Genomic DNA, 26012 nt, shown 5'->3' with positions numbered 1-26012 from the left:
ATTGAATTTCTATACCGCCCTACTCCCGAAGGACTCAGGGCGGTGCACAGCCATGAAGTAAAACACATAGATATACAAAATTTAAAATCGAATAAAATGAATTAAATAAATTTGGCTGAATTAATACCCATAATTTAAAAAACCCATAATTTTAAAATACATTAAAAATTTAATTTTTAGCTCTGATACAGGTGAAAAATAGAAGGTGATTTTCAGCAATCTAGTTTTGGATATCAGCTCTGCACTCACCAGTCAGTATCATATTTATTTATTTAGCATATAGCATATCATACATGGGCTAGCAATATATATTAACATTTCATCTAAATTAGTAAAACGTAATAATATATATATATATTTAAAAATCTATGTTCAAATGCCAATTGCATTGCAACTCATCTAGAGTCATATTCATTTAACTAGAGTCATATTCATTTGACTAGGCCAGTGATGGCTAACATTTTTCTTGTCATGTGCCGACAGTGTACCTGCATGCCGGCACCCATAATGCAATGTGCCGCCCCATGCATGTGCATGCGACCTCCCCATGCTCCCCGCACATGTGCGTGCAACTCCCCTGCCCCTCGTTTTTGGCCAAGCAGGCCTCCCTGCAGCCTCCTGGGCCCAAAAATGGGCTGGGGGGCATACCACACACCCCCTGCTTTGCCCCGCCCCTGCGCATGGGCGCACAACCCCCCTGCATGCGCGCACATCTGCATGCGCCCCACCCTCCTCATATCCCAAAAATCAGCTGGCCGGCGGGAGGCTGCAAATGCACACGCGCAGTGAAGCTGAGCTGGGTAACAGCTCGCAGAGAGGGCTCTGCATGCCAGCTGTGGCACGCATGCCATCGGTTCGCTATCATGGGTCTAGGCTATCTAACCACTGAAGCGCAGCATCGCTTATATTAAAAAAAATCAGACACAGGATCGGTAAATGGCCTCAGTTTACAGCCGATCATGAGGTGATCCACAGTCAGTATCATGTTTCAAGCTTTACATCCTATGTAGCAGTTGTAAGTGTGAAAAACCAAATTATGTGAAGAGTATCAGTGAATGTTGCCACTCTACAAATTATTTGGAACTGAGATGAGTTGATTCATTTATCTTTTTAAAAAAAAACTTTCTATTTTAACTGACAGCCAATGTTCCATCGTTTTCAATGCTTTGGAAAAGAAGAGGAAGAGATGTTTTCTCCCCATGGAGTTGTGTAGCTTTTTTAAAAAGGAAAAAAAAAATTCTGGAAACCTCAAGCTTTTCCTGAAAATACTGGTATCCCTTGTTTCCCTCTAACTGTGAGATTCGGGTTAATGTCAGGGTTCCAAGTAACACCCCCAACGAAAGAAAACTCTGAGGCTTGAGTTTGCTCAAAGTTCCATTTTATTAGAAATGTCATATTGGCACATCTGGGGAAACCCAAATCTGAGAGGTTCCAGGTTTTTCCCACCCAAAGGAAAGTTCAAGTCCGTGCCCAACACCCACATGTCCATCACATGGTGCAATTAAAGCATCGTCCCAACTGGAGATGCTTCCCAGTTCCAGTCATCCAGGTGCAGGGCAAGATGTCCTTGACTCTCTGAGAAAGGAATGTTATTATGACTATATATCACCCTGGCTCCATATAATTCCCCCTCCCAGTTTCCCACAGTAGTAAATGTGGCAGGCCTGAAGATCCAACGAAAAAGATGGCTTCCAGGCCTGACACTAGCTCTGTTCGACTTCTACCAAACATGCACAGATATTTCAAAAAATTTTACAGGAATGTTTTTTTCCCCTTTTCTTTCCACTGTTAGAATCCCTACTTCACTTCTTACAGAACTTGAACTGTACACTATTAGCCAATGTTTTCCCAGTTATGATTAGATCAAATTGCAAGTTACGTTTGAGATTTGCTTTTCAGCAAGAGTGTGTTTGTTGTGTTTTCTGTGGCTTTTCAATCTTTTTGCAGCTGCTACCTCACGCCATCTGTCCGGTATTACACATTTCCTAATTATGCTGACTTAAATATTCCACTTTGTAAATATTCTGTAGGAGTTGTGATTGAGACTCTGTACATATGTTGGAGGTATATGCATCTCCAATATATGATACACAATTTGGGTTTATTTAGTTGGCAGTCTAAATTTTCTCAATTATTTAACCAGTGAGGTGACTGAATGTAGTTCTGTTGAGCCCCAGCATCGTATACATACAGGTAGTCCTTGATTTACAGTCACAATTGTGACCAGAATTGCCATTGCTAAGCAATATGGTTGTTAAATGAGTAGCTCCTGACTTTACCACCTTTTTCTTGCCACTGTCATTAAGTGAATTACTGCAGTTGTTAAGTGAATCATGCAGTTGGTACCCAACTCTAGTTTCCTCCGTTGATTTTGTAGTCAGCAGTGAGAAGGTCTCAAATGGTGATCACATGACCCCAGAATGCTGCAACCATCGTAAATACATGCCAGTTGACAAGCTCCCAAATTGGATCACATTCACTGTGGGAATGCTGCAACAGCCATAAGTGCGAGGAAAGTCACTTTTTCCAGTCAGTCGTAAGTCACTTTTTCTAGTGCTGTTGTAATTTCAAACAGTCGCTAAACAAAGCATTGTCAGTTGAGGGCTGCCTGTATTACATTTTCTATATGTTCCTGATTTCTTGTTCTTAATTGCGAAGTCGTGTCCAGCCCATTGCGACCCCATGGACAACATTCCTCCAGGCCTTCCTGTCCTTTACCATCCTCTGGAGTCCATTTAAACTCACGCCGACTGCTTCAGTGACTCCATCCAGCCACCTCGTTCTCTGCCGTCCCCTTCTTCTTTTGCCCTCAATCTTTCCCAGGATTAGGCTCTTCTCCAGTGAGTCCTTCCTTCTCATTAGGTGGCCAAAATATTTGGGTTTCATCTTCAGGATCTGGCCTCCTAAAGAACACTCAGTGTTGATCTCTAGGACTGACCGGTTTGATCGCCTTGCAATCCAAGGGACTCGCAGGAGTCTTCTCCAGCACCAGAGTTCAAAGGCCTCAATTCTTTGGCGCTCAGCCTTTCTTATGGTCCAACTTTCACAGAGTCCAGGAAAATAAAACCTGTCACTACCTCCATTTCTTCTCCATCTATTTGCCAGGAATGTTCCTGATACTGCTATGAAATAACCCATTTAGCTTTAGGAAAAGCGAGCATGGGTTTTCATACAATTTTGCTAGCATTTATCCCTGTTGATGCTTACATGGGGTAGACTTTGCTTCAAGTGTCATCCCATATCTGAACACTAAAGGGAGCTCTTATTCCCTATAAAAAGGAACAGCTTTCTAACATGCTGGTACTGGACCTTTGGCATAGTATAATCCTCCTTCAGAGTTGACTTGATTAAAATATCAGAACATTTTAGCAAAATGCTTTCTGTTAAGACTCTTGACTTCCTTTGATTCACCCTTCATTTATGTTTACAAGCCTCCTTCTGTGATGTAATCCTTGCCTTCCTTTCTATTGTTTTCACACTGCATCAGAATTGATTATCCATGGGATGGGAACCCTTCCAGATTTCTGTTGAACTGGATGCTATTAATGGAACAGTTAAAATAATATGTAAAATAAAGTTTTTTTAGCTGTGGATGAGATCACAAAGTTTGATTAAATAATTGTTTTACAAGAAATATTTTTAAGGCTGATGGCTAGAATTTTTTTTATATAAACCCATGCTAATCATCTGTATAGGGATATCTCATTAGGCTGATTCTCCCACCCTTAAGCACTGCAGTTCTCAATGCAGTATGCAGAATATTTCACCTCTGCAACAAAGTACTGGATGAGCTTTCTTTCTTTCTTTCTTTCTTTCTTTCTTTCTTTCTTTCTTTCTTTCTTTCTTTCTTTCTTTCTTTCTTTCTTTCTTTCTTTCTTTCTTTCTTTCTTTCTTTTCCTTCCTTCCTTCCTCCATTCCTTCCTCCCTTCCTTCCTTTCTGTTTTTATACCCTACAATAAACTCACAATTATAATTGTTTTTCTTCGCTTGGGGCATGTAGGTGAGGGATTACACCTCTGCACTGCAGTGCTTTGAATGATTCTATTGAAATGATAAATTACTGGGTAATCCCAGAGCTCAACCTTGCAGCATTTTAAAGTGCAGTCTTACTACCACAGGAACTGCAGGACACGGTGCATATAATATACGTTTAATTTTTGCTGAATTTACAAGGTGCCCTGACTTCAGATTAAATTATGAGCTCCCAGGTCTGCTTTGTAAATTTCTTTAGTGTTATTTTTTTCTCCACAAAGAAAGCATTCTCGGTGTTGAAATGAAATGCCATATGAAAATAGGGCAAGATTCCAATTTCTTTAGAGTCCCGTCTAGAACAGTGGTTTGGAGTCAATGCCGTGCATAAATAAGTGGAGAGACTGTAAAAGATTTGGGAGAAGTCCAGATTACAATAGGATCTGGCCGCTCAAAAAGTTTAGGGAGGGATCTGAAAATATAAAACAGAAATAATGAATGTGTGCAAAGGGTGATTTATTTATTTTACTTGACTGTTTCGGTCAAGGCTATTCTAGCAGCATATAATACTAACAGTAACTTTATGGATGTATAATATAACATTACAATAAGTACTGATTTAGTTCTGTATCCAGATTTCCCTGAAAGGGGTCCAAAGAATTGTAGTTTTGACTGATAGCTAAAGTTTCTATTCACAATGCCCTGCTTCACTTGCTATAATACAGTTTCTTTGATTTGGGTGTATTCAATTATTAGGGCTGGTGAGCTATGAAATATGCCCTTGTGTGATGTGTGAATCCAACCAACTTGGTTTTAAAGAGTGAAGCTAAAGTAATACACCGCATAGACCAGAATGCTCTAGTCCAGTGATGGCAAACCTATTACACGCGTATCCAAGGTGACATGCTACAATGTTTTGGCTGACACACCAGCATTTACCAACACCCAACAACTATTCTTGAATGGATGCCCCATTTTTTGTGTGATTTTTTTTGAGTCCAGGGAGCCTCATGAAAATGAGATGTGCACTTGTTTAGCTTCCAGAAGTTGCTCAAGAGAGCTGTGCTCTTATGTGACTTCAGAAACCCCTGAAAATGTAGGAAAAAAATGAGGCAGAGCTGGAGGACAGAGTTAAATGAGCCATCAGCCTAGAGTCATTTCATTCCCACAAATGGTCTAAATCCAACTCTTCTTGAGTTGACCTTGATCTGGCACCAATTTAATATTGAACTTCAATTGATTAGAATCTGATGTATAGGTGTGAGCAATAAATCTTGTGAACTGCAACTGAACACATGGCCCTGATTCTTTGCACCTGACAGAAAGTCATGTGAGAACAGAGCAGGATTTTCCTCAGTTTTTGGAGGCGACAGAGGCTGTGGAAGAGCATTCTCTGAAGCTGCTTCAAGAACGAAGGCCTCATATGACCCAGAACAGCCTCAGGTAGGCCGCAGGGGCCTGTCAACAGAAAGACAACACCACTGAAGGTAAGTGGCACATGGCAAATCCTGGGGAGCCCTAAACTGACAATTGTGTCATTCCTCAAAGCTTGCATTCCTTGGGGAATGGTGGGAAATGGCCTTTTTCAGGAGCAGCAGTGGCCTGGGCTGAAGTTGAGACCTGGACCTCTACTTCAGCCCCAGCCTCAGCATTGCCCCCAACTGCCATTGTTCACTGTTTGGGCAGAGGGAAATAAAGAATTGTCTCTCTTTTGTTTGATGAGAGAGAAAAATAAAGAGCAGCAGCAGACTAAAGTTAGATATTTTCTGAATTTTTGAGCCTAAAAGGTTTGCTATCAGTATCCTAGTCTGTTGTTGTTAGTTGCGAAGTCATGTCCAACCCATTGCGACTCCATGGACAACGTTCCTCCAAGTCTTCCTTTCCTCTACCATCCTCTGGAGTCCATTTAAGCTCACACCTACTGCTTCAGTGACTCCATCCAGCCACCTCGTTCTCTGCCGTCCCCTTCTTCTTTGTCAGATATTGCCTGCATATGATGCACCAGAGACTAGAAGGGGTTAAGTCTTTACAGACATCACATGTGACTATATCAGCCAATGAACTCTCTTATTGGACTCTTACCTAGAAACCACTTGGATATCTTCCCTTTTTTCTTTTCTCTCTCTCTCTCATCTATCACTCAGCAAGACAACACGTGAACTTCTCTCTCCTCTCAACATCTGAGTCATACAGTTAGGGTAAAAATGTAACAGGACACCCTGTTCATTATCGTATGCATGTATATATTTGTAAATAATAAAAACAACCTTTTGAAGCTGTATTGACCAAATAACTTCCTCATAGAACCAAGTGAGCACGACCATCAATATATATCTGATAAATGGTAGCAGACAATGAAAAATTATTGCTCAGGTCTATGATTTTTTTGTAAATTTTAAAATCATAGAACGATTTTTCCTAACATGGAATTCTTGAACCTGAACGAACTATCTTTACAAGAGATTGATGCATTAACCGTATCCTTAACAAAACAGCACCAATCATTATCCAAAGACTAAAAAAACTTTCTATTGAAGCTACGCAGCAAGTACAAACCTCTTTACGAAAGGACCCAATTTTTTTTTCTCCTCTTCACCCGAACACCGAAAGAACAGAACCACACTTACAACAACCTTGCTTCGATCTCAATTCTACTCCACCTCATGACTATCATCAAGGACTTCAATCTTCTGAATCCCTTGTATGTTCTAACCCTATAACCTCAAACCAACTTTTATTTTCTCAAGCTTCTCCAAAACGGCATTTATATCAAGCTTTATATGCGACAGGCCTACTAAATGCAGGCTGGACTCCTCAAAGAACTCTTGAACTGTTAAACACCCTTTCAACCTCACCAGACCTGGTAAGCGACAATTTTTTGCTTCAACCCATAGATTCCCAGACTGACTTTTCAAACACCCATTATATTAAAAATCCTCCCTCCCCACCTATTGACTTTATTGCTTCCAATATGGCTTCCACCTTCCCCGAAAGCATGGCTTCAAAAATGGCCGACAAAATGGCCGCCCCCACACTCCACCATGCAGTCCACAAAATGGCCGACAATTTATATGACTACACTTTAAACAAAATGACATGTACTACTTCAGACCACAAGCTCTCAACCTGTTGTGATTCACCGAGGCTTGACAACAAGAACGCTGACTAGGGATTGGCTAGGAGGAGTGGCTGAAAACAAGCGGGAGTTCTGACTGTTCTGATTGGGTAGTTAGCTGACAGCTCAGAGTATAAAAGAGCTGTCATCTACAGACAAGCAGTTCTGTTACGTTACTGTTGCTGTTGGTTCCTGTTAATAAATAATGTTAATTCATGCCTCAGTCGCCTCGTCCTTGCCTCAGCTATACAACTTAACACAACCAACCCCCTTACCCCCATACATCCTACTACCCACCCCACAATTGGAGATATTCAGACTGATTTCCTACCTTCTTCATCCAGAGCACCGAGTTTGAATCCTCCCAATTTTTTTTACAATTTTCAGAACTTTTCTATTTTGCCGCCGCTGCAGACCTCCCCATCTATACTGCTGCAGCTGCAGCAGCTGCAAATATTTCTACTGATACCAATATTGTCTCCAATGTAAAAAGATCCTTTTCAGTCTTTGCAGCCGCCGCCTCGCTCCCCCCCTTATCGCCAAAGATGCCGCCGCTGCCGCTGCCGCCTCCAACACTACAGATGCCCCGTCCAAACAACAAATTCACATGATTTTTGCAGCCTTTGCATCAAAAGCCAACCTACCTTCTACAGCAGCCGACGCCATCGCAGCAGCTCTTCCGAATCAAACTACAACCCCACCTCCATTATTCCTCCTATCATTGAATCACCTACAACATCTTCTCTCACACCAAACAACTCCAATCAACAATCCGACTTTCAATTACCTATCTCTGCTGTCAATAACTCATTTCAGCCTTGTATTACTGTAAACTGTAATGATTTAAATATTGAAACTAATAATTCTTTGTCTTTATCTACTAATGTAAATTTATCTTTAGAAATTGAAACTGTTTTGCAACATTTTAAACAACATGGCCCATTACCTTTATCACCAAACTTCAAAAAATTACAAACCTCAGGCAATAATTTCCCTACTTGGGAACAAGAAACTCATTTACATCTTTTAAGAGAAGGCACATTTCTTATAATTGAATCTCCCCCTAATAAGCCTTGGTCATCTGACTTAACTTTTCTTCACAATAGTGTTTATGCCACTCTTATGTCAACTTTAGAAAGTGATATTGTTCATTCTATACCTACAGGTTTTACTGCACAAGAAGTATGGCAATACTTACAAAAACATTACAACAAACCCTCGCCTGCAACTATTGCTATTCTTGCCGGTGACTTTTATAGCACCATATATAAACCTGGCATATCTATGGCCAAACATCTTTTCCGCCTCGAATCCATGCGAAAACAACTGATTCAACGCAATCATCCTGTACCTGAAACTGCCATGATTGGTATCATTTTCAATTCTATTAAACACATCCCTGGTTGGTCAGCATTCATTAATAGTTTCCACTCCTTACCCCCCCCCCCCCACATCTACACTGTTGTTGAAATCAAATCCAAATTAATAGATGAAGATAGAAGACTCTATCATATTGATAGATACCCTACTTCTTTTGACCACCCTTTTTACCCTAAACATGATTCCCATCCTTCAAATTCTTCACACAAACCCTTCTACCAAAACTGGCAGAAACACCCCTCTCAATATAAAAATAATTTTAATTATTGTAACTATAGAAGACATTATCATACCTACAACTCCCATCCTCCTACAACACCACCCATACTTATGATACAAGGGGATACAACCCTACAGACAAGACTAACAAAAGAAATCATACTATCAAAGAACATACTGAACCTAAAAGATCCATGCCCATTGAATTTTACATTAGAAAGGGTCCCACACACAAAGATTATAAAGACAGAAGGGGACAACATACTGAACAATCTATATATTCTAACTCCGAATCCCAAACATTTGGCATCTTTCCCAACACCCAACAATACCTGCGTGACACCACACACCTATGGGTCATCGATTCTGGAAGCATACACCATACCACCAATAACAAATCCATATTATATGATATTCACCCAACCAATATTTCTATTACAGGAGCAAATGGTACTTCCAATACAGTTGAATATGAAGGATCTATCTTTATACCCGGTATAGGGGACGTTAGTAAGTGCTCTATACACCTACTTTTGGCCACAATATTTTGAATACTTCAAAATTAGGTAAATTGTTAGGCTCTTCTCCAGTGAGTCCTTCCTTCTCATTAGGGGGCCAAAATATTTGAGTTTCATCTTCAGGATCTGGCCTCCTAAAGAGCACTCAGTGTTGATCTCTAGAACTGACTGGATTGATCGCCTTGCAGTCCAAGGGACTCACAAGAGTCTTCTCCAGCACCAGAGTTCAAAGGTTCTTTGGCGCTCAGCCTTTTTTTATGGTCCAACTTTCACAGCCATATATTGCAACTGGGAAAACCATAGCCTTGACTATATGCACGTGATGTCTCTGCTTTTTAGTATGGTGTCTAGGTTTGCCACAGGTTTCCTCCCCAGGAGCAAGTGACTTTTCTTTATCTTTATCTTTATTTGATTTGTATACCGCCCTACTCCCGAAGGACTCAGGGCGGTGAACAACCAAACAGTAAAATACATAAATACAAAATTTAAAAACAGGATAAAATCGAATTAAACAATTTGGCCCAGACAAATTAAAACACCCCAATCATTTAAAAAACAGATTAAAATTTGCATATTAAAAAGAAAAGAGGGAAAAGATTAGGCCAGGCCCGCCTGGTGGAATAAAAAGGTCTTCAAAGCGTGGCGGAAGGTACGCAGATCCGGGATCCTCCGTATCTCCGGGGGGGGGAGCTCAATCCAGATAGTAGGTGCCCCCACAGAGAAGGCTCTCCCCCTAGGGGCCACCATTTGACATTGTTTGGCTGATGGTACCCAGAGGAGCCCCTCTCTATGAGAGCATACCGGCCGGTGGGAGGCTATTGGTGGTAGTAGGTGGTCCCATAGGTAACCAGGTCCTAAGCCATGGAGTGCTCTAAAGGTGGTAACCAAAACCTTGAAGCGCACTCGGAAGACCACCAGGAGCCTGTGCAGATCACGCAGGAGAGGTGTTACATGGGAACGCCATGTCGCTCCCATTACCACCTGCGTGGCCGCACTCTGCACCAGTTGGAGCCTCTGGGTGCTTTTCAAGGGGAGCCCCATATAGAGAGCATTACAATAGTCCAGGTGGGAAGTGACGAGGGCATGAGTGACCATGCGTAAGGAGTCCCGATCCAGAAAGGGACGCAACTGGCGAATCAGGCGAACCTGATGAAAAATCCTCGGCCGTCAAATGCTCTTCTAAAGACAGCCGTGAATCCAGGAGGATGCCCAAGTTGCGAACCCTCTCCGTGGGGGCCAATGATTCGCCCCCAATAGTCAGTGATGGCGCCAACTGACTATATCGGGACGTCGGAAACCACAGCCACTTGGTTTTGGACGGGTTGAGCCTGAGCCTATTCCTCCCCATCCAGATCCGCACGGCCTCCAGGCACTGGGACATCACTTCAAGGCATCGTTGGGGTGATCCGGAGTGGAGATGTACAGCTGGGTGTCATCAGCGTACTGGCGGTACTTCACCCTGAAACCACGGATGATCTCGCCCAGCGGCTTCACATAAATGTTGAACAGGAGGGGCGAGAGGACCGACCCTTGCAGCACCCCACATATGAGGGGCCTTGGGGTCGACCTCTGCCCCCCTGTCAACACAGGTCAGAGAGAAAGGAGGAGAACCACCGCAACACAGTGCCTCCCACCCCTAACTCTTCCAACCAGTGCAGCATGATACCATGGTCGATGGTATCAAAAGCCGCTGAGAGGTCTAACAGGACCAGGACAGAGGAGCACCCCCCTGTCCCAAGCCCTCTAGAGATCATCTACCAACGCGACCAATGCTGTTTCCGTGCTATACCCGGGCCTGAAGCCCGACTGGAACAGATCCAGATACATCGTTTCATCCAGGTGCTGGGGGAGCTGTTGCGCAACCACACTCTCAACAATCTTTGCCACGGTTGGAGATCGGACTGGACCGATAATTAACCAACATTGCTGGGTCCAGGGAAGGCTTCTTGAGGAGAGGCCTCACCACCGCCTCTTTCAAGGCAGCGGGAAAGTCACCCTCACCCAACGAAGCATTTATAATCCCCTGGAGCCAGCCTCGTGTCACCTCCTGGGAAGCCAGCACTAACCAGGAGGGACACGGGTCCAATAAACAAGTGGTCGCGTTCAGTCTGCCCAGAATCCTGTCCACGTCCTCAGGGGTCGCAGGATCAAACTCATCCCAGATAACATTCTCAAGACCTGCCCCGGTCCCTCCCCCTGAGACTACCCAGTCGGAGTCCAGATCTTCCCGAATCTGAATGATTTTGTCATACAGATACTGAACAAAATCCTCGGCTCTACCCTCCAAAGGGTCCTCCCGCGCTTCCTGGTGGAGCAGGGAGCGGACTTTTAATTTCTTGGCTGCAGTCCCCATCTGCGGTGATCTTGGAGCCCAGGAAAATAAAATCTGTCACTACCTCCATTTCTTCCCCATCTATTTGCCAGGCATTGAGAGGGCCGGATGCCATGACCTTAGTTTTCTTAATATTGAGTTTCAAGCCAACTTTTGCTGTATAATAGTGTATATTGGGTAGGCAACTATGCCCCTTTATGACCAGCAGACTTCAACTCCCAGAATTCCTAAACCACTATTGCTGGCTCAGGTATTCTGGGAGTTGAAGTCCACAGGCCACAAAGGCATCATATTTGCCCATCCATGGTATATATAATACAGCACAGGGACATTTGCTTGAAAGCTCTGAATTTGGACATATTTATTTCACTGTCATCATCCTGTTGGTTTTCTATGATTTTGATGCTGATAGCCAAATTGGCTCGAGATTCTGCCTTGGCACTCCCTCTCCAATAAGCAAGTGAGTATTTATACAATTTATTAGAGTACTTTGACAAAAAGGATCTCACTTCAAAAACAAGGGAACCTTGGCCAAAGCCTCAGTCTTTCCTTTATACTCAGGAGAGCAGAAAAAAGTATAAAGGTTGATTGGATGGAAAAAGTCATCCTGCCCAGTTACATCAGAGAGATGGGCCAATCGTTAAACATTCCATAATATTAAGTATGATCATTTGACGGAGCATTGTATTAGAAGTAGAAAAATTAAAAAAAAATAAAAAGCATGGGTAAAGGCATCATAAAATCACATAGAGTCTGTTGTGAAACAACACAGTGGCAATCAGCTGAAACCGTTAGCACGGTTGATTGAATAATATTTTATTATTCGACCTGAGAAAGTCAAGAAACGGCGTAAAATGGGGCAAAATTCACTTAATAAGTGTCTTGCTTGTGGAACGAAAATTTTGGGCTCAGTTGTGGTTGTAAATCAAGAACTACCTGTATTGATCTAGAAATGTAAATATCTTGGCTTGTAAGATATGTAATGTAAATGTACATTACAGAAATATAAATATCTTGATATAATAAACTCATATCAAACTTGGAGAGCCCCTTCAAGACATTCTCCAAGTGGAGTCTAGGAGTCGCTTAGCAGCCACATTGTTGGCAGGCAGCTCATCAGAAGAGCATCTGTTTCAAATTTATCGGTCTCTGTTGTCCTGCTCACCCGTCACACATTCCAGATCTTGCTGCTCTACTCTGTAGAGCTCTTTACCAACTGCAGCCCCAGCTGAGCCTTCTCCCAGAGGCCTCAGTAACACCTTAGGCCAGTCTGCCCCAATGGACTGAAGAGCAGGTGCTAAGCGAGCTCCAGATAGTGAAGTAATTCTCTTCCGCATCCCAGAACACACACACGGGCATGTAGGGTGCCACATTGCAGCTTTCCCATTACACAGCCCCTCATTAGTGTGATGTCTTTGAAGTAATTGTAATGAGGGGGTTTGTGTGGTGTCCACAACAAAAGATTGTTACTCTAATTGTATTAAGATTGAAGGTTGACAGACTGTTGTGAGTCAGGCTCTGGCACTGCAGAAGGAGAATGCCTCAAAGAAAAGGTTGGATTTCTCTGGATTTTCTGAGATGAACCGCTTTCCTTTCCTATTTTTCAACGCTTTTGCCATATTCTTTTTTTAAAACACTTTTAAAAAATAATTTAGAGAAGATTTGATTGGATCTTCATTACATAGTAAGATATCTAAGAGTACAAACTTAACCATTCCCAGCTGGCACAATAGTTATTTGTGTCTAATTGCTTTGGGCTTTCCTTTTGCTTTGTATTTAAGTGAGGTCTACAAATGTAATTTTTGGTAAGTAAAGATGAAATAATTGACTCATCTCCCTGCCTGCTTGGGTCCTTCAGAGTTACAAGAAAGCATAAGTAGTTGTCAAAAGAGCAGGAAAAAATGAGGTCAGGATGTCTATTTTACTCTGGCCAGGTCGTGACCTGAGCCTGTGTCCACTACTCTCAATCCCCATAAGGCAGGAGACTTGCATTGAGCCTGTGTGTGTGGAAGAAACCCTTCCCACTGAGAATGTAATTAAAGGAGCTTGAAGCCAGAGGGGCAAACTTTACATTCTCTGGGGCTCATTTTATTCTATCTTTGATTAATGAGGTTGGGTGGAGTTAATGAAACAGAGTTTAAAGGAGTGAGTGGCTCAAGCTGATACATCTTCTTTCTCTTGGGGACTTGCTAAGGGGTACAGGCAGCCATTGTGATCTGGAGGTGGGGGTGAGGATCAGGTGCTGCTTCTATCTACTTAGTTCATTTATGCAGAGAATTATCTCCAGTGGTATTTTTCCTATTCCTCTGAGCAGAGAGAACTAATCTCTCTAGGTGTATAACTGGAAGAACTAGTGATAGTTCCTTAACCATATCAGGCCAATGTGATGTTCTGCATTCCCTGAGGGTTTGCCTTGCCCATATCTAAAATTCCCCCTTACCTTTGAGAAGAAAAGAAATGTCAGATGCTCCTTTTCAACTCAAGTCATCAAAGTACAGACCAAGAGAGGATGTTCTCATCTGCCATGGAAGGTCTCCTAAAGGATGAGACATCCTATAGTCAATCTAGAAAGAGATTTTTCTATAGGAAATGGAAAGGAAGAGCTTGATACATTAAACGTACTGCTGTGAATTTTTAAAATTGATCAGCTTTGTTCATATTAGCTTTTAGTATGGTCTAGAAAACCATATTCCATTATTTTCTGGATTAGTTACTGACTGAGCAAATACATTAGAATCTCATATTTACTCCTGAAAAGTTAGGTTTAAAATGTGTTTTAGTTTCTGTCTATACGGACAAATTCTATATGAATTGTGCAATTGGTAGAAAACCAAAACCAATAGATTTTTCCTAAGGAAATATTGAGTATACATACAATCTATATTTTTACATTTTTAAGGTTGCTTTACTCTCTCACTCACTCTCTCTCTCTCTCTCCCTCCCTCCCTCCCTCCCCCCCTCTCTCTCTCTCTCACACACACACACACAAGGCTTCCTTCTAGCCTAGCCAAAGACAAGGAAAGAACACCTTTTGTTCTTCCTCCATCTTTCCACTTGTACATCTACAGGTAGTTCTTATTTAGTGACCACAATTGGAACCAGCTATTCAGTTGTTAAATGATCTGGGCACTAAGTGCTTATGATGTCACTACAACTTTCCTTTCCTTTATAGACATGCGAAGGCTGTAAATGTGATATTTTATGGTAAAAATACTGTAACTGCCTATGGTTGCTAAACAATCAATAAATGAGGACTACTATGTAGTTCCAGCCTTAACAGCTCCAGTTTCAAAAAATTGCAGGTAGCACTACTTATGACATGAGAAAGCTTTTTCCAATAAAAGTGAATAATATTCAGTGAGAAGTACAAATAGATTTAATGTCCTAATAAAATATGCTTGTGTTATCAAAGCAGGAAACCATTGTAAACTTCTTTTTGGAGGCCATCCCTTAAATATTATTTAGCTTATGATGAGAACATAAGAGAAGAGAAGAGAAGAGAAGAGAAGAGAAGAGAAGAGAAGAGAAGAGAAGAGAAGAGAAGAGAAGAGAATTCTTTATTGGCCAAGTGTGATTGGACACACAAGGAATTTGTCTTGGTGCATATGCTCTCAGTGTACATAAAAGAAAAGATACATTCATCAAGAATCATAAGGTACAACACTTAATGATAGTCATAGGGTATAAATAAGCAATAAGGAAACAATATCAATATACTGTAAATCTTAAGGATGCCAGCAATAAGGTTACAGTCATACAGTCATAAGTGGGAGGAGATGGGTGATAGGAACGATGAGAAGATTAATAGTAACGCAGATTTAGTAAATATTTCGACAGTGTTGAGGGAATTATTTGTTTAGCAGAGTGATGGCATTTGGGAAAAAACTGTTCTTGTGTCTAGTTGTTCTGGTGTGCAGTGCTCTATAATGTCATTTTGAGGATAGGAGTTGAAACAATTTATGTCCAGGATGCGAGGGGTCTGTAAATATTTTCACAGCCCTCTTTTTGACTTGTGCAGTATACAGGTCCTCCATGGAAGGCAGGTTGGTAACCATTGTTTTTTCTGCAGTTCTAATTATCCTTTGAAGTCTGTGTCTGTCTTGTTGGGTTGCAGAACCAAACCAAACAGTTATAGAGGTGCAGATGACAGACTCAATAATTCCTCTGTAGAACTGGATCAGCAGCTCCTTGGTCAGTTTGAACATAAGAGAAGTAAGCCTATACACACAATCCATGTAATTGTATACAAAATACTTTCAGATTTGCTGAAAATTAATGATTGGCTGCATCATGTTGACAATTGAAAAACTAAGGGCAATTCTTATTTCTTTAGGAGAATTATAGACATTCAAAGCCATTTCATTACGAAAACTGAAGCTCCTGAAATCCTTCTGATTACAAATGCAGCTTCTCACAGTGAAGAGAGAATCAATAAAACCCCACACTTTACGTTAAGTCCTTTCAATTTTAAATTTCTGGCACTGGATGCCTGGAAGAAAAAGTATTATATAAACTTTTTTTTAAAAGGTTAATTTCTCAATTTCAAAGCTTTTAACTTTGTTTCTCATTAATGATAGCATCTAAAGCAGCAAATATAAGGAACAAATCTTAATACAATAGCTTTGGAAAAAAATCAAGCTGAAAAGGAAGTGAATTAAAAATGGGTATTTGACAAGGGTTAATGAAAAGGTTTTACCTTCTTAAGAAAGTCAGAGTTATTCTCTGATTTCCAAATGTCTGCATCAAAGCACAGCATTGTCTCATTCTCTCATCTTTCCTACTATCTTCTCCTATTGGTTTCTTATGATAAATCAACTGTTGTTTGTAACTTATAATTAATGATTGTAACTATGATTTGAGAATCATAGTTTTTTATTAATTAATTAAATTAAAGAATTGAGGCCTTTGAACTGTGGTCCTGGAGAAGATTCCTGCGAGTCCCTTGGACTGCAAGGCGATCAAACCGGTCAGTCCTTAGAGGAGATCAACCCTGACTGCTCTTTAGAAGGCCAGATCCTGAAGATGAAACTCAAATACTTTGGCCACCTAATGAGAAGGAAGGACTCACTGGAGAAGAGCCGCATGCTGGGAAATTGAGGGCAAAAGAAGAAGGGGATGACAGAGAATGAGGTGGCTGGATGGAGTCACTGAAGCAGTCAGCAGTCAACGGTTTTAATAGTCTTTGGATATTACATAAAAATTAAAATTAAATGAGTACCAAAGGACATCTCATGCTCCATTCAGTAGCCTGCAATAAGAAAAAAAAATGCTTTTTGAATGTATACTTTTGACATTTGAAAGGAGGACAAAGAGAGGACAATTTTCAGCAAAGTTGGTAGACTCAGTTGCAGTAGCAATTGGACACTGGAAAATCGGAAGGATTTGGGAGAGAGAGACAAAATAGGCAGAATATCTATGTGGTCACTAAGAGATGACACCAGCTTGTTATCTTTACCAATTACCATTGACACAGTATTAATTAATTTGCTTCTTTTGGTTTAAAGAACCAAAACCTATGAATTTTATTATTATGGGTGTGTATGTGTGCGTGTGTGAGTGTAAGCCACTTATTTGAACAGTTGGCTCAACATAAATGCGTTTTACAACCTTTGGAAAGGATCTTGGAGGTCTTTGTCTGAAATGTTACAAGGTTTCTACTTGAGCAGGAGTTTGGACTAGAAGACCTCTAAGGCAGTGGTGGAATTCATTTTTTTTTACTACCGGTTCTGTGGGGCGTGGCTTTGTGGGCATGGTGTGGCTTGGTGGGCGTGGCTTGGTGGGCATGGCAGGGGAAGGATACTGCGAAATCTCCATTCCCACCCCATTCCAGGGGAAGGATACTGCAAAATCCCCATTCTCACCCCACTCTGGGGCCAGCCAGAGGTGGTATTTGCCAGTTCTCTGAACTACTCAAAATTTCCGCTACCAGAAATTTGTACTATTTCTAGGCAAAAATTGAGGCCTTAAAACTCTATATGTATTATATTACTCTCTGCAATTCTATTCATATTGCTATATATTTTTTTCTGTAATTTTTAATAATTTTCAATAAAAATTAAAAAAAAAACAAAAAAACAAAATTTCCGCTACTGTTTCTCCAGAACTTGTCAGAACCTGCTGAATTTCACCCCTGCTGAATTTCACCCCTGCTCTAAGGTCTCTTCCAACTCTGTTATTCTGTTCTAAATGCATTTTAAAAACATCCCTAAAATCCAAACTATTAAAAATATTAAATGTTTAAAACTTACAGTGCCTGAAGAACTAGTAGTTCCAGGGGAAATGATTTTAATAACTGATTTATTTATTTATTTATTTATTTTTCATATTTGTATACCGCCCTACTCCCGAAGGACTCAGGGCGGTGAACATCCAAAAATAAAATACAAAGACATACAAAAGTTAAAAACTATTAAAAAACAGATTAAATAATTTAGGCTCAGAGATTAAAAACATCCAATTTATCTAAGAGATTTTAATACCCAATTTAAAAGCCAATTTAAAAGCTAATTTAAAAGGAGAGTTAGGCCAGACCAGCCTGTTGGAATAAAAACGTTTTTAGGGCGCGGCGGAAGATGCGTAAGTCTTGGATCCTCCATATCTCCGGGGGGAGCTCGTTCCAGATGGCAGGTGCCCCCACAGAGAAGGCTCTCCCCCTGGGGGCCGCCAGTCGACATTGTTTGGCCAACGGCACCCCGAGGAGTCCCTCTCTATGGGAGCGAACTGGTCGGTGAGAGGCTATTGGTGGCAGGAGGCAGTCTCGTAAGTACCCTGGTCCTGAGCCATGGAGCGCTCTAAAGGTAGTAACCAAAACCTTGAAGCACACCCGGAAGACCACCGGGAGCCAGTGCAGCTCGCGCAGGAGGGGGGTCACATGAGAGCGCCATATTGCTCCCGTCACCACCCGCGCGGCCGCATTCTGGACCAGTTGGAGTCTCTGGGTGCTCCTCAAGGGAAGCCCCATGTAGAGAGCATTACAATAATCCAGGCATGAGGTGACAAGGGCGTGAGTGACCGTGCGTAACGAGTCCCGATCCAGAAAGGGACGCAACTGGCGAATCAGGCGAACCTGATAAAAAGTCGTCCTGGCTATGGCCACCATATGTTCTTCTAAAGACAGCCGCGAGTCCAGGAGGACGCCCAAATTGCGAAACCCATCTGTGGGGGCCAACGACTCACCCCCAATAGTCAGAGATGGCGCCAACTGACTATATCGGGACGACGGAAACCACAGCCACTCGGTCTTGGATGGGTTGAGCCTGAGTCTGTTCCTCCCCATCCAGATCCGCACGGCCTCCAGGCACCAGGACATCACTTCGAGAGCATCATTGGGGTGGTCTGGGGTGGAGATGTACAGCTGGGTGTCATCGGCGTACTGATGGTACTTCACCCCAAAACCACGGATGATCTCACCCAGCGGCTTCACATAAATGTTGAACAGAAGGGGCGAGAGGACCGATCCTTGCGGCACCCCACATATAAGGGGCCTCGGGGTCGACCTCTGCCCCCCTGTCAACACAGACTGCGATTGGTCAGAGAGAAAGGAGGAGAACCACTGTAAAACAGTGCCTCCCACCCCCAACCCCTCTAACGGGTGCAGCATGATATCATGGTCGATAGTATCAAAAGCCGCTGAGAGGTCTAGTAGGACCAGGACAGAGGAGCAACCCCTGTCCCGAGCCCTCCAGAGATCATCAACCAATGCGACCAATGCTGTCTCTGTGCTGTACCCGGGCCTGAAGCCCGACTGGAACGGATCTAGATAATTCGATTCATCCAGGTACTGAGGCAGTTGCCGTGCAACTACACTCTCAACAACCTTCGCAATAAAGCGAAGGTTGGAGACAGGACGATAATTTGCTAACACAGCTGGGTCCAAGGAGGGCTTCTTGAGGAGGGGTCTCACCACCGCCTCTTTCAAGGTGGCGGGAAAGACACCCTCACTTAAAGAAGCATTTATAATCTCCTGGAGCCAGCCTCGCGTCACCTCCCGGGAGGCCAGTACCAACCAGGAGGGACACGGGTCCAATAAACATGTGGTCGCATTCAGTCTGTTCAGTATCCTGTCCATGCTTTTGGGAGTCACAGGATCAAACTCTTCCCAAATAATATTCTCAGGACCTGCCCCTGTCATCTCCTCTGGATCTACCCAGTCAGAGTCCAGTCGTTCCCGAATCTGAGCGATTTTGTCATACAGATATTGTACAAAATCCTCAGCTCTACCCTCCAAGGGGTCTTCCCGCGCCCCTTGGTGGAGCAGGGAGCGGGTCACCCTAAACAGGGCGGCTGGGCGATTATCTGATGACGCAATAAGAGCAGAAAAGTAGTTACTCTTCTCTACTCTTATCGCCACTAGGTAATTCTTAATATGAGATTTTACCAGTGTCCGGTCGGATTCAGAACGACTAGCCCTCCAACTGCTCTCTAGGCGTCTTTTCCGGCGCTTCATCTCCCTCAGCTCCTCAGTATACCAAGGAGCCAGGTGAGACCGGCGCTGGGTCAGAGGCCGCAAAGGCACGACTCGGTCCAAAGCCCCATCCGCCGCCCTATCCCAGGCGGCCACTAAGTCCTCAGCCGAGTCATGTGCCAGAACCTCAGGAAATGGCCCAAGCTCCATCTGGAATCTATCAGGATCCATCAGGCACCTGGGGCGGAACCACCTGGTCGGTTCCGCCTCCCTGCGGCGGGGTGTGGCGGTTCGGAGGTCCAGGCGAAGGAGGGAGTGATCTGACCATGACAAGGGTTCAATCGCTATATCCCCTATCTCGAGATCACTCGACCACTGTCCAGAGACAAAAACCAGGTCCAGTGTGTGTCCCCCCATGTGTGTAGAGCCATAAATTAACTGGGTCAGGTCCATAGCCATCATGGAAGCCATGAACTCCCGAGCCACTTCAGACGTCTCGCCGACTGATGACAGGTTAAAATCCCCCATGACCATAAGCCTGGGGGTGTCAACCGACACCGCCGCTATAACGTCAAGCAGCTCAGGCAGGGCTGCTGCCACATGGCAGGGAGCCAGGTACGTGACTAGCAAGCCCTACTGAACCCTATGACCCCACTTCACAAGGAGGGACTCACATCCAGCCGTCTGAGGAACAGTGGCCTCCCTCGGTCTAAGACCTTCGTTAATAACAACCGCCACCCCTCCGCCCCTCCCCTGTGACCTTGGCTGATGGAAAGCATGGAAACCTGGTGGGCACATATCAACAAGGGGAGCTCCCCCCTCCTGGCCCAACCAGGTCTCCGTAATACCCGCCAGGTCCGCACCCCCCTCCTGAATAAGGTCACAAATGAGGGGGGCTTTATTTACAATGGACCTGGCGTTGCACAGCATCAGCCGAAGGCCTGGGGCCCGAGGTTCCGTACAACCTGGGGAACGAGAAGAGCTTTGAGGGTCGGAGCGTGCCACTGCTTGCAACCAGCGAGGACGCACTCCCGCAAGATGATGTGGCCCCCTGCTCCTGCCATATCTGCCCCTCCCACCTACAGTATCGATGTTATGGCCATCTGTATCGTAAGCTCTAATCAACTCCTTGACCCCCGAGTCCGCACCTTATCCTTACTAGTATTTCTGTTTGTTGCTTTAATATCATTTACCAGAAAAGCAAGGTAGATATTTAACAAAGTGAAATCATTTACATTTTATTGATTTGTTACCAGTTGGCAACTAGGCATTTGAAGTCCAGCTCATATTTTTATAGCTTGTAGTAGAAGCTCTAATAAAGGGATTTGCTCTCTATGACTCTGTTGTCACTAATTTGGTTCCGTGATATTGAAACCACTAAGGAAGGTTTTGTTTTATGACTGAAATATGTTCTGTAAATTTTACATTGTAGATTTAAAAACTCTTGTACATCTAGGGGCCATACCATGGATAGTTTTTTCCCCTTTCTTAGTGAAGAAGAGGGGGAGGGGGGAAGAGAGAGAGAGAGAGAGAGAGAGAGAGAGAGAGTTCTCAAAATTATTATCTGTTTGATGTATTTTCTCCATATATAATTATCTATTCTTTGAGATGTTTTTATTGCATCAAAAAATAAAATTATTGTATGTTGAAAGCTTCGAAAGTGTAAATACATTAAACCTTCCATTAACTAAGAAGCATACTAAGTAGATCTGAGATCTTTTTTGATTCAGCTTCATATCAAATCTTACACATATCTATATTAAAATGATAAAATGTGCCTTCCAACTGCCATCTACACATTAATTTTGTATTATTATTTTATTTTTGCTAGTCCTTCTAATAGTACTTCTATATATTTTATCTGACAATATGAAGCTTTTATGAGGAACAGGGTGACCAATTCGTAATAGAATTTTTTTATATTTGCAAACTATGCTATGGAATTGAAACTCTATTGCATTATAAATTCAAAGTTGTATCTATAACCAAACAATTAAAATTATTAGCTCTTAAATTCTTTGCCGATTGTTCCACTTCATGGGAGAATTACAGCAGAATGGTATCATTGGAAGGCATTGATTTATTGGGATAGGAAAAGCTTATGCTAAACAGGCCCAAGTCTCAACTGCTGTTTAGCCTATGATAATTGTGGCTTATGGGTGAGATGGCTCTGTGTTTATTCTTGACTGCTTAATTCCTGTTGCCTTTGTCATGGCTATTCCACTCTTCACATTAACCAAAATGCTTTAATTACAGAGCCATTTATACCAATGTTGGTTAAACAAATCAGTGTTTGAAGAAAGCAGTATTCCTCCAGCAAAACTCAGCTGGGTGGGAAGAGCTTGAAGGGGGAAAAGTCCTCAAAAAACTGTGGAGGTCTATGGAATCACAGCTGTCAGGACTCCAGAATGGAAGCAATCAGATATGTAATTATACAATTCTAATTACAGGGATTACAGAGATCATGGCATTACAAATTGCATGAACTGCAGGCATTAGAATACATTAAATGCTTACTTGAAAACAAAGCAGAGCAAAGCAGGTGACTAAACCTAAATGCCTTGCATGGAACAGCGGAATATGATCAGACAGCAGCTAGTCAGAATTTCGTCTATAAAAGATAGAATTCAACATGGTCGTTCCATCGAATAGACATCTGAGTGCATCCTTAAATCTCAGCAATCAAAAAGGGTTTCCAGAGGATTTTAGCACCCAACAGAGATCCATCGTTCTTACTGTCATGAAATAGTAATAGTTTTAAAACAATCATGCAATTCTAGCTTTTCTCAATATTCTTGTGAATCAATATAATGTGATAAAATGTGTGCACTTGGTAACACGGAGATGAAAAGAAAGATAGAGATGGTTAGGCATATAAATATAAGAACAATAAAATAAAATTGCTGGAGAAGCTATATTACCAAATAAAAGCAAAGATTTTGAGGAAACCTACACATTTGCTAGATTTTCAGTATTTATGGAATATGTTCATGTCCTCAAATGTCTGATATGTTATCTAAGTATATTTATTTGTGTGTGTATGTTGACATATAATCCATTCCATAATTTTTTTTAATAAACACAATAAACTATAAACTATTATGTTATAAAACTATTATAAAATATAATAAACATTTTACTCTTTGCCTGGCACATTGTATTTCTTCAAGAAATTATTTTTAGTTCTCCTGCTGAACCATTAATGCACTGATATTAGTGATAGTGTTCCTGATGGCTTGCTATGCATATATACATGCTTCCAGCTTCCACCCATAAAAATCTTTTGTCAACTTAATTTGACACAGATATTCAACTGTTAGAATTAAACTAGGCATTCAGGAAGCTGAACTATCCACCCAATGAGATCCATAGATAAATCAATACAACCAAATAAATTTCCAGGGAGCACCTATTTAAAGACAGTCTATAAAAATAGAACAACAGAACTTCACTGGTTATCACCTCCAGCTTACAACTCAAGCCACTCAAATACATTGCTATTAAATTACATCCCAAACTAGATGAAAGTATTGCATCTGTTCAAGAACTAGATGGCAGGCCCATACTTTCATACAACCAGTCAACCTGAAGCAAATTCTCACATGCAAAATAAAAAAGCAGCCAAATGGAGTTAATCCTAAAAGATTTGTGAAAGCTATTTATGATGAGTGTTTGTCTCTTGTCCTTGTCATTTCCCTGAGTAGCCCTACCAGTGATGAATAGCAAGCTCATTGTTCCCAAATACAATTTGCAATTCTAATATCAGTGTTTTCTAAAGCTGCCTATTGGGTTTTTATAGACCTTGTCACTGTAATCCACTTCAGGACACATTTGTTCCTTTGCAGTGGATTTCTTTCCTCTTGCTGTATTAGTATTTGTTTATTATCTTTGATATATATTTATATAAGGAATGTGGCTATAAAATACTAATTTGCAATATCTGCAGGCTTCTATTATTTTGAAATGTGAAAGTCTGTGAAAGCATATCATCTTTTATCCAATTACATTTTAAAATCAAGAAAGCCCCTTATTTCTAATGGTTATTTAACAATCATCCAAGAAACAAAATTAGCAATGAAATTCTGTAATTTGCTTTCTTGTAAAATTATCAAAACTCACTGTAGCAAAACATAGCTATGATTGAATTTTCAGAATGGATTGTGTAAGCTTCAGTGTGCCATTGTCTTATAAACTAATTTTGTCTAATCTTGGAAAGAACTATCACTCGTGTAAATAATAGATAACCATTGCAATTTTGGTAATACAGTAATAAATGGAACCAGAGAAGTTTATCAAGTCAAATGGTTCATAAATGTTAAAATGTAGTAGAAGAATGCAGCAAAGTTGATTTTCTGTCTCAAAACTGCTGAGGAATATATTCATCAATCTGTCCTGTGTTATCAGTTTCGAGAAACACATTTTAGAAGCTAAAGATCTTGCTGCTCACAAATAAGTGCTGATATGTGAGTTGCAGTCCATAATAAATGTGTTTAACTCACGAACCATGGTTCAGGAAAAGGAGAAAATGGAAAACTTATTTAATGTCCACGGATGGTGAGTGTGGCATCTCTGTTGCCAGCCTTTGTTAGGTGTTTTGTGCCAGCCATGACAGTCTCTTCAAAGGCCACCAGATGGGGGCAAAGAGGCACCTTTGATCCCACTGGTGGGTCAAGGGGCTCCGGCCCCTGCAGTCCCATTGGGGAGAGTTAATGGCCCTCCGGCCCCCTCACACACCTTGTAAGGGAGGGGCCAGGGGCCCCTATAAGAACCCCTGCACAGGGGCTGCTCCTTCCCTTTCCTTTTTTACCCTTTCCCTTTTGCCTGCTCTTGTTCTAGTCTCCTATGGGACTGACCCATGGGCTCAATCCAGGCATGGATGCCTCCATGCCTGGGATCTTATTTTACTCCACTTTTACTTCTAAATAAAGACTTAATTTGATTGCATCCTTGCGTGCTGACCTTTTCTTGGAAGTGCCCTCAACGAACCATCATTCTTCGTGAGATCCCTCACAAAGTGGTAGCCGAGGATGGTTTGAGGCAACGCTTCCTAGCCAGCAGAAGCAAGATGCCAGGAGGTTCCAGCAAGAACCCCCAAGAGATGGATGGCAGGACTTCCCCGGTCATGACCAGGAGTCTCCAAGCAAGGTTGGCAGCCCTGCATCCAGTCCCTGATGCGAGCTTCGATCCAGAGGAGGGTACAGATGATCTCTATGCCCCCAGAGGACCCAGCGGAATGCAAGGGACCCCTTTGCATGCTTCCTTGCAACTGCAAGCCACAGAGGAAGGCATGGAAGACCAGCAGTCCACCCAGGACTGCCAGAACACTGGGGATGCGGCCAGGGACTAGGCCACCCCCAGCGTAGACCAGCTCACCTGTGAGGAATGCAGAGAGCTGCTACAATTGCTCCTAGCAACCCGAGGGACACCAGGAGCCCAGCCACATGGAACACCAGCGCAGGGGGCCTCTGGACACCGGGTAAGTCCTTCTCCAGTGCCCAGGAGGCTCCCCAACATGGCGCCAGCCACCCTCGGGGACCCTGGGGCCCCAGAGCTTTTGGCAGGAAAATTCCCGCCAAATCGTGACCTGCAGCTTCCGGGGCCAACCGGAAGCAACATGGCGGCCCCCAGGCCACCTACTCCAGCGAGGCTTGGTAGGCCTCAGTTAGGCCACGAGGCTCAGCAACCAATGGTAGCCAGCCAAAGCAGCATGCAAACTGCTCGTCCCCCCTCCACAAGCAAGCCTCGAAGTCTGCCCAGCTCCTGCTGCAGCAGGCATCAGGGCTGCAATCCAAGTCCTGGTCGCAGCCCTGGAGGCCACAATGACCGTGGCCTCAACCTCAGGGGCAGCCAGACTCTCTCAACACCCCCAGGGGACCAGCGAGGGGGGGCGTCCAGTCCGGAGCCCCCCAGCCAGGGCCCAGGCCTCCAGAGAGCCCCAGAAGAATCCCTGGGGGCTCCAGCCTTCCCAAAACCCGCACCGAGGCAATGGAGGACTCACCTGGATGACTTCAGGGGGCCTCTAGCTGAGCCTCCCACTTCCCAAGATGGATGCCTCCTCCGGAGTCTTCAGGGCCA

The 26012-nt window shown here is 42.8% G+C and overlaps 1 long non-coding RNA gene across 1 annotated transcript in view; it reads left to right on the top strand.

Moving 5' to 3' along the window:
* Positions 1-26012, top strand: part of LOC117668175 (uncharacterized) — a 69089-nt gene that overhangs the window by 1265 nt on the left and 41812 nt on the right. The window contains exon 2 of the long non-coding RNA XR_009623050.2: positions 5292-5456. This is a non-coding gene — a long non-coding RNA (uncharacterized LOC117668175). The remainder of the gene's footprint in view (positions 1-5291; positions 5457-26012) is intronic.

This window comes from Pantherophis guttatus, chromosome 9 (genome assembly GCF_059756535.1).
Source record: "Pantherophis guttatus breed Tessera chromosome 9, ASM5975653v1, whole genome shotgun sequence".
In the NCBI taxonomy this organism is placed as follows: Eukaryota; Metazoa; Chordata; class Lepidosauria; order Squamata; family Colubridae; genus Pantherophis; species Pantherophis guttatus.
The sequence above is the reverse complement of the archived record's forward strand: the minus strand, read 5'-3'. Positions and strand labels throughout refer to the sequence as shown.